Raw genomic sequence first — 10000 nt, forward strand, 5'->3', positions numbered from 1 at the left:
AAGCCGGGGATCGATCGGGTGCTAGGTGGGTTTAGGCACATCTTCAAATTTCTGCCGTGCCAATGCCATTTTTATGGCTTGTAAATTCATACAATGGTCCCCTAAGCCTTCACGTGAAGTTTCGTTGCAAGATGACTCGTTTTCTATTTTTCACGATTTTCGAAACTTTTTGCGGTTCGTGATTTTTTAGAATTTTTTTAGAAGGAGTTTTGGCCCCAAATTTTGTGGACGTGATCCTTCTATTTTTGTTGGCATGCACAAAAAAATTCAGCTAAAAACTCGAACCGGAGAAGATTTCGCGACCGTTTGAAAAAAGTGTCCCCGTTTCAGACACTTCAACGGCTACTGGCAGCAAACCTGTAAAATCTCAAACGCTCTTTAAGGGGGTGTGAGTTCTCAGAGGTTTGATGAGGGATAGGGGGCCAACACAAGGGCCAAGCACCAGCACCCATCGCACGTCATGTGCGCACACCCCCCCGGCCCCCCTCCCAATCGCCGGAACCCCAATGCCGCCGGTCAGGTTCTCCGGCGGTACTCCGGCGATGCTCCGGCGATGCTGTCCCGAGTGAAAAAAATGCGGCACCAGCACATGCTGGAGCCAAGCATGGGCACCGTGGCTCAAAATCGAACTTCGGCCAAGGCCTCGACCATCAATGGCACATGATGACGCATGGTGATGGCACATGCATCGACCATCATCGGCATAGGCTGCCCTTCCGTACGGGCACTTGCCTCGACCGCCATCGGCACAAGCTGGGCCCTGGTGTGGGTTGTTGCCTCGATCACCAGCGGCACATGCTGAGCCTTGGTGCGGGCGGTTGCCTCGAGCACCATCGGCAGACCCTGGGCCCTGGTGCGGCCGGTTGCCCCGATAACCATCGGCACACGCTGGGCCCTGGAGCGGCCGGTTGCCTCGATCACCATCGGCAAAAGCTGGGCCCTGGTGCGGGCGCTTGCCTCGACCACCATCGGCACACGCTGGGCACTGGTGCGGGCGCTTGCCTCGACCACCATCGGCACACGCTGGGCCCTGGGGCGGGCGGTTGCCTCGATCACCATCGGCACACGCTGGGCCCTGGTGCGGGCGGTTGCCCCCAGCACCATCGGCACACGTTGGGCCCTGGTGCGGGCGCTTGCCTCGACCACCATCGGCACACGCTGGGCCCTTGTGCGGGCGCTTGCCTCGACCACCATCGGCACACGCTGGGCCCTGGTGCGGCCGCTTGCCTCGACCACCATCGGCACACGCTGGGCCCTGGTGCGGTCGGTTGCCTCGAGCACCATCGGCACACGCTGGGCCCTGGTGCGGGCGCTTGCCTCGACCACCATCGGCACACGCTGGGCCCTGGTGCGGGCGCTTGCCTCGACCACCATCGGCACACGCTGGGCCCTGGTGCGGCAGGTTGCCTCGAGCACCATCGGCACACGCTGGGCCCTGGTGCGGTCGGTTGCCTCGAGCACCATCGGCACACGCTGGGCCCTGGTGCGGGCGCTTGCCTCGACCACCATCGGCACACGCTGGGCCCTGGTGCGGCAGGTTCCCTCGACGACCATCGGCACACGCTGGGCCCTGGTGCGGCAGGTTGCCTCGAGCACCATCGGCACACGCTGGGCCCTGGTGCGGTCGGTTGCCTCGATCACCATCGGCACACGCTGGGCCCTGGTGCGGGCGGTTGCCTCGACCACCATCGGCACACGCTGGGCCCTGGTGCGGCAGCTTGCCTCGAGCACCATCGGCACACGCTCGGCCCTGGTGCGGTCGGTTGCCTCGAGCACCATCGGCACACGCTGGGCCCTGCTGCGGCAGGTTGCCTCGACCACCATCGGCAGCCTCGACCACCATCGGCACACGCTGGGCCCTGGTGCGGGTGTCACGGGCTCCGACCTTAGACTCAGAATCCGTGCGGCCTTAGGCTTGGAATCTCGTCCTTGATGCCTAAGTCAGCCTAAAACACAAGCGTGCGGGCACTAGAACAAAGGGAAGGGCTGATTACGCAAGTTAAAGAGAAACAGGACAGAAAAACAGAATTCTGGAAATGCTCTTGTATTCACTGAAACAGAAGTGTTTGATGGTGTACAAATGAGGGTGGAGCAGCCCTCTATTTATAGTTGAGGCTCCAGCTACAACTTAATGGCAAATCCCTAAAATAAAGGCTACAATCATGGGATTACATTTAATCAAGATGCTGGTTCCTGATTTTCAGGGTCAACCAAATCTGCCAGGATGCTGATGCTGATCCTGCCTGGTTCCAGAAGCTTCCCTTGCGTATCCAGCACCTCGGGCCCTTCTGGATGTGGTGCGGGCAGCCCAAATGCCAGGCCTTGGTCTCATGAGTTGGCCTGCAAGATGGGCGGGCGTTTGGAGCTCGTTTGATAGGCTTTGCGCACTGATACCCGCCAGCACGCCTGGTCTGCGGGCCTTAGCTGCTGGCTCGCCTGCTGGTCTGGCTGATGTGCCTGGCGCGCCCGCCCAGGGCGTGACATTCTCCCCCACCTGATTGCGCAACGCCCTCGTTGCGTCTTCTGCATGGTACTGCCTGATCTGGTCCCCGAACTGCCATAAGTCCTCTGCTGGTTCCCAGCTCGCCTCACTGTCTGGAAGTCCCTTCCAGCGCACCAAGTACTCATGTCTTGGTTGATAGTTCTTCCGTCTCACTTCCCGGTCAGCCATAATGCTGTGGACCTCCTTCTCATATGAGGCCCTTGCTCCCAACGGTGCACGCTTTGACTCTGCCCGTCCTGGATCTCCCTCATCCTCATGGAACGGCTTGAGCATGCTCACATGGAACACCGGGTGTACCCTCGGCTTGGGTGGCATATCCAGCTTGTAGGCAACCTTGCCTACTCTCTTGACTACTCGGAAAGGTCCCTCATACCTCCGGACTAGGCCTTTGTGCAGCCCCCTGTGGCGCACAATGGGATGCAGCTTCACCAACACCAAGTCTCCAACCTGGAACTGCACATCCCGCCTCTTCTGGTCTGCCCACTTCTTCGACCTCTTGGCCGCCTTGTGTAGACAAACTCTGGCCAAGTCAGCTTGCTCCTGCCATGCCTTGGCAAACTTGTATGCTGCTGGATTCGGCCCTGTATAACCTGCAGCAATCGAACCGGGTGTTAGTGGTTGTTGCCCTGTCACAACCTCAAATGGGCTCTGGTTCGTTGCCTCGCTCCTTTGCAAGTTGTAGGAAAACTGCGCAATATCCAGTAGCTTTGGCCAGTCCCTTTGTGTGGCACTCACATAGTGCCTGAGGTAGACCTCCAGTAGTCCATTCACACGTTCTGTCTGCCCATCGGTCTGCGGATGCATGCTGGTGGAAAAGTTCAAGTCTGACCCCAACAGCTTGAACAACTCAGTCCAGAACCTGCCCGTGAAACGCCCGTCCCGATCACTAACAATGGTCCTCGGCACTCCCCAGTACTTCACCATGTTCTTCAGGAACAATCGAGCTGCCTCCTCGGCTGGGCACTCCTTGGTTGCTGGAATGAAGATTCCATACTTGGAAAACCTGTCCACCACTACCATGATGCTTCCAAACCCCTCTGTCTTGGGTAGACCGACTATAAAGTCCAGAGAAACACTCTCCCATGGTCGCTCTGGCACTGGCAATGGCTCCAAGAGACCCCCTGGTTTCTTGAGCTCCACCTTGTCCTGTTGGCACACAAGACAAGTCTTCACATAGGCCTCCACATCGTCCCTCATGTGCGGCCAGTAGTACCGGTCCTCGATCAGCGCCAAGGTGCGGCTCACTCCTGGGTGTCCAGCCCACCTTGAATCATGACACTCTTGCAAAACTTCCTTGCGGAGCTTCCCGTGCTGCGGCACAAACAGTCTACTGCCCCTGGTGTACAGCAACCCATCCTGCAACCAAAACCGCCTAGTCTTACCTTGCTGGGCGTATTCCATCAAAGCCTTGGCTGTAGGATCATGCGCAAGTCCCTCCTTGATGCGCGGCACCAGTGACCCCTCTGGTTGGCTAATGGCAGCAAGGTTAGCCTTTCTGCTCAGGGCGTCTGCCACTAAGTTCGCCCGTCCTGGCTTGTACTCCATCTGAAAGTCAAATTCCGCAAGAAAATCTTGCCATCTTGCCTGCTTGGGGGACAGCTTCTTCTGCGTCTGGAAGTAGCTGGTCGCCACATTGTCCGTCCTCACCACGAACCTTGACCCCAACAGGTAATGGCGCCAAGTGCGCAAGCAGTGCACCACTGCAGTCATCTCCTTCTCTTGGACCGTGTACTTGCGTTCAGTCTCGTTCAGCTTCCTGCTCTCAAACGCGACTGGACGTCCCTCTTGCATCAACACGCCTCCTATGGCAAAGTCTGATGCATCCGTATGCACCTCATACGGTTTGGCATGGTCTGGCAAGGCCAAGACTGGCTCCTCGGTCACAGCCCGCTTCAACCTGTCAAAGGCTTCCTGGCACCCTGCGCTCCACTCCCATGCTCTCCCTTTCTTGAGCAAGTCAGTCAATGGCGTGGCTATTGCTGAGTGACCCTTGATGAAGCGCCTGTAGTAGTTAACCAGCCCAAGGAACGATCTCAACTCAGTGACCTTGGCTGGTGGTTGCCACTCCAGGATGGCGTCTATCTTGCCTTCATCCATGCGTATCCTGCCACCTCCCACTATGTGGCCCAGGAATGGGATCTCCTGCTGGGCGAATGAGCACTTCTCCCTCTTGACAAACAGCTTGTGCGCCCGCAACACCTCGAACACCTGTCTCAAGTGGTCTACATGCTCTCCCAAAGTCTGGCTGTAGATCACAATGTCATCCAAATAAACCACAACAAACCGATCAAGGAATGACTGAAGTACCTTGTTCATAAGGGTGCAGAATGTTGCTGGGGCATTTGTGAGTCCGAAAGGCATCACCAAGAACTCATACGAACCATACCGAGTGACACATGCTGTCTTTTGCTCATCTCCCTCCGCGATCCTGACTTGATAATAGCCTGACCTCAAATCCAGCTTGGTGAACCACCTTGCGCTCCCAAGTTGATCGAACAAGTCCGCAATGAGTGGGATGGGGTACTTGTTCTTGATGGTCAGCTTGTTCAAAGCCCGGTAGTCTATGCACAGCCGCAACGACCCATCATGCTTGCGCTGGAATAGAACCGGTGCACCATAGGGTGCTTTCGATGGCCTGATGAAGCCAGCATCAACTAACTCCTTGAGCTGCTTCCTCAACTCCTCCAACTCTGGTGGAGACATTCGGTAAGGGGCTCTGGCTGGTGGCTTGGCCTCAGACACCAGCTCGATCTTGTGGTCCACCTCCCTCTTAGGTGGTAGCTTGCTAGGCAGCTTTGCGGGCATCACATCACTAAAGGTCTTCAGCACCTTTAGCACCTCCAAGGGTGACTCGGTCTCCTTCTCCCTTGGCTCATCATATTTCAGGGCTGCCAAGAAGGTGTCTTCTTGTCTGCTTACCGCCTTGGCAAATTGGATGGCTGACACCACCCGTGACCCAACTCCAGACCCTCTCCTCAATGGTACTAGGCATTGGCACCGTGCATCCAAGATGCAAACACAATCGGCAAAAGGCACAAGGAGGGCGTTAATCCGAACAAGGAAATCCAACCCAATCACAAACTCATAGTCGTCAAGGGGTATTACCTCAATGGTCTCCTTGCCTTTCCAATCTCCAAGCTGCAACTCCACTCCCCGTGCTACTCCAATGGCTGGAACTTCCTTGGAGTTCACCGTCTTAATGGTACCAGTCCCTTTCTGCACCTTTAGTCCGAGCTTCCGGGCTCCATCACCTGAAATGAAAAGATGTGAGGCACCTGTGTCCACCAGTGCGCTCACCTTCTGACCCGCAACCATCAGATCCGCAAACATCAAGCCCTTTGGCTTGCGGCTCCCCTTACTCTGGACAGCATTGAGCACCAACGACCCAAGCTTTGCTGCCCCTGACTCTGGCTCCTCGTCAGACTCCCTGTCTACAGCAGCCAGCTTGCCCTTCTGCGGGCAATTGCGTGCTATGTGGCTCCCTCCACATAGGTAACATGCTAGTGGCTCTCGGTCCCCCTTTGCTTTCCACTTGCCTGCTGATGGCTTCCTCTCGCCATCCTTGGTTGAACGGTCTCGGTCTCCATCCTTGGACTCCCGGTCACGGTCCTTCCCATTGGACTGCTTCTTCCGGTCCCTATCCTCCCTGCCCTTACCCTTGGGCTTGGTAGACTCGAACTTGTTCAGAGGCTTGAACTCTATCAATGCCTCGGCAGTGGTCATGGCTTTAGCCAAGTCATGAACTCCCCTCCTTTGTAGCTCATGCTTCACCCACGGCTTCAGCCCATCCATGAAAGCAAAGAATGCGTCCTTCTCGCCTAGATCCGAGATCTGTAGCATCAGTTCAGAGAATTTTTGAACATACTCTCTTATGTTCCCTTGCTGGCTCAACCTGCGCAACTTTGCCCGTGCCTCATCATCGGCATACTCCGGGTAAAATTGTTCTCTGAACTCCTTTTGGAACTCTGTCCAGGTTCCAATCTTGGCGTTCCCACGCCTGACATCATCACACCTGCGCCTCCACCACAATAAGGCTACATCAGTGAGATACATAGCAGCGGTGCTTACCTTTATTGCCTCGTCTTGCATGCCCATGGCCTGGAAGTACTGCTCCATACCCCAAAGGTAATTGTCTACTTCCTTGGCCGCCCTAGTCCCCTTAAACTCCTTAGGCTTGGGGACATCCAATCTGGATCTGGACACTCCAGCAAACATGCCATTCCCAATGGCAGTCTTGCAAGTAACGAGCTCACTGGTAAGCTCCTCCATCCGCTGGCGCATGGCCTCCATGCCATGGCGCATGGCCTCCATGCCATCTCGCAAAGTCAGAACTTCCGCCTCCAAGGATTCATTTTTTCGGGTGATCTCATCCAGGCCATTGTTGAGAGCAGCTGCTAGCTCACTTTGGATCTCCTCCCCCATGGAGTCTAGCGATGCAATGTGAGTTTCTACTTCCTCCAGCTTCTCCCCCATGTCGCCTATGGTCACCTCCACCTTGGCCAGCCTACCGTCCATGGTAGACCAGATATCTCTAGAACCAGCTTTCTTGCCTCTTCCTCGCCCATGCTCCTGGGCCTCTGGTTGTTGGCTAGCAACGTCGCTTTGGGATGCCATCTCCTCAATCACGATCTAACCTGCACAACACAAACACGCAGAATCAAACTTGCTCTGATACCAACTGTCACGGGCTCCGACCTTAGACTCAGAATCCGTGCGGCCTTAGGCTTGGAATCTCGTCCTTGATGCCTAAGTCAGCCTAAAACACAAGCGTGCGGGCACTAGAACAAAGGGAAGGGCTGATTACGCAAGTTAAAGAGAAACAGGACAGAAAAACAGAATTCTGGAAATGCTCTTGTATTCACTGAAACAGAAGTGTTTGATGGTGTACAAATGAGGGTGGAGCAGCCCTCTATTTATAGTTGAGGCTCCAGCTACAACTTAATGGCAAATCCCTAAAATAAAGGCTACAATCATGGGATTACATTTAATCAAGATGCTGGTTCCTGATTTTCAGGGTCAACCAAATCTGCCAGGATGCTGATGCTGATCCTGCCTGGTTCCAGAAGCTTCCCTTGCGTATCCAGCACCTCGGGCCCTTCTGGATGTGGTGCGGGCAGCCCAAATGCCAGGCCTTGGTCTCATGAGTTGGCCTGCAAGATGGGCGGGCGTTTGGAGCTCGTTTGATAGGCTTTGCGCACTGATACCCGCCAGCACGCCTGGTCTGCGGGCCTTAGCTGCTGGCTCGCCTGCTGGTCTGGCTGATGTGCCTGGCGCGCCCGCCCAGGGCGTGACACGGGCGCTTGCCTCGACCACCATCGGCACACGCTCCGCCCTGGTGCGGCAGGTTGCCTCGACCACCATCGGCAGACGCTGGGCCCTGGTGCGGCAGGTTGCCTCGAGCACCATCGGCACACGCTGGGCCCTGGTGCGGTCGGTTGCCTCGAGCACCATCGGCACACGCTGGGCGCTGGTGCGGGAACTTGCCTCGACCACCATCGGCACACGCTGGGCTCTGGTGCGGCAGGTTGCCTCGATCACCATCGGCACACGCTGGGCCCTGGTGCGACAGGTTGCCTCGAGCACCATCGGCACACTATCGGCCCTGGTGCGGGCGGTTGCCTCGACCACCATCGGCACACGCTGGGCCCTGGTGGGTTTAGGCACATCTTCAAATTTCTGCCGTGCCAATGCCATTTTTATGGCTTGTAAATTCATACAATGGTCCCCTAAGCCTTCACGTGAAGTTTCGTTGGAAGATGACTCGTTTTCTATTTTTCACGATTTTCGAAACTTTTTGCGGTTCGGGATTTTTTAAAATTTTTTTATAAGGATTTTTGGCCCCAAATTTTGTAGGCATGATCCTTCTATTTTTGTTGGCATGCACAAAAAAATTCAGCTAAAAACTCGAAGTAGAGAAGATTTTGTGACCGTTTGAAAAAAGTGTCCCCATTTCAGACACTTTAACGGCTACTGGTAGCAAACCTGTAAAATCTCAAATGCTCTTTAAGGGGGTGTGAATTCTCAGAGGTTTGATGAGGGATAGGGGGCCAACACAAGGCCAAGTACCAGCACCCATCGCACATCATGTGCGCACACCCCCCCGGCCCCCCTCCCAATCGCCGGAACCCCAATGCCGCCGGTCAGGTTCTCCGGCGGTACTCCGGCGATGCTCCGGCGATGCTCCGGCGATGCTGTCCCGAGTGAAAAAAATGCGGCACCAGCACATGCTGGAGCCAAGCATGGGCACCGTGGCTCAAAATCGAACTTCGGCCAAGGCCTCGACCATCAATGGCACATGATGACGCATGGTGATGGCACATGCATCGACCATCATCGGCATAGGCTGCCCTTCGGTACGGGCACTTGCCTCGACCGCCATCGGCACAAGCTGGGCCCTGGTGTGGGTTGTTGCCTCGATCACAATCGGCACATGCTGAGCCTTGGTGCGGGCGGTTGCCTCGAGCACCATCGGCAGACCCTGGGCCCTGGTGCGGCCGATTGCCCCGATAACCATCGGCACACGCTGGGCCCTGGGGCGGGCGCTTGCCCCCAGCACCATCGGCACACGCTGGGCCCTGGTGCGGGCGCTTGCCCCCAGCACCATCGGCACACGCTGGGCCCTGGTACGGGCGGTTGCCCCGAACACCATCGACACAAGCCGGCCCTTGGTGCGGGCTCCTGGCTCGACCACCATCGGCACACGCTGGGCCCTGGTGCGGGCGGTTGCCTCGAACACCATCGGCACACGCCGGCCCTTGGTGCGGCCGGTTGCCTCGACCACCATCGGCACACGCTCGGCCTTGGTGAGGGCGCTTGCCTCGACCACCATCGGCACACGCTGCGCCCTGGTGCGGGCGCTTGCCTCGACCACCATCGGCACACGCTCGGCCTTGGTGCGGGCGCTTGCCTCGACCACCATCGGCACACGCTGGGCCCTGGTGCGGGCGGTTGCCTCGACCACCATCGGCACACGCTGGGCCCTGGTGCGGGCGGTTGCCTCGACCACCATCGGCACACGCTCGGCCTTGGTGAGGGCGCTTGCCTCGACCACCATCGGCACACGCTGGGCCCTGGTGCGGGCGCTTGCCTCGACCACCATCGGCACACGCTGGGCCCTGGTGCTGGCGGTTGCCTCGACCACCATCGGCACACGCTGGGCCCTGGTGCGGGCGGTTGCCTCGAACACCATCGGCACAAGCCGGCCCTTGGTGCGGGCGGTTGCCTCGAGCACCATCGGCACACGCTGGGCCCTGGTGCGGGCGGTTGCCTCGACCACCATCGGCACACGCTGGGCCCTGGTGCGGACGGTTGCCTCGAGCACCATGGGCACACGCTGGCCCTTGGTGCGGGCTCTTGCCTCGACCACCATCAGCAGAAGATTGCCCCTACGTCGAACACCATCGATACATGCCGGGCCTTGGTGTGGGCACATGCCTCGAGCTGGTGCGGGCGGTTGCCTCGACCACCATCGGCTCACGTTGGCCCTTGTTGCGGGCA

The sequence above is a fragment of the Durio zibethinus genome, unplaced genomic scaffold, assembly GCF_047325235.1.
Source record: "Durio zibethinus cultivar Kanyao isolate XHJ-2024 unplaced genomic scaffold, ASM4732523v1 HiC_scaffold_387, whole genome shotgun sequence".
Classification (NCBI taxonomy): domain Eukaryota; kingdom Viridiplantae; phylum Streptophyta; class Magnoliopsida; order Malvales; family Malvaceae; genus Durio; species Durio zibethinus.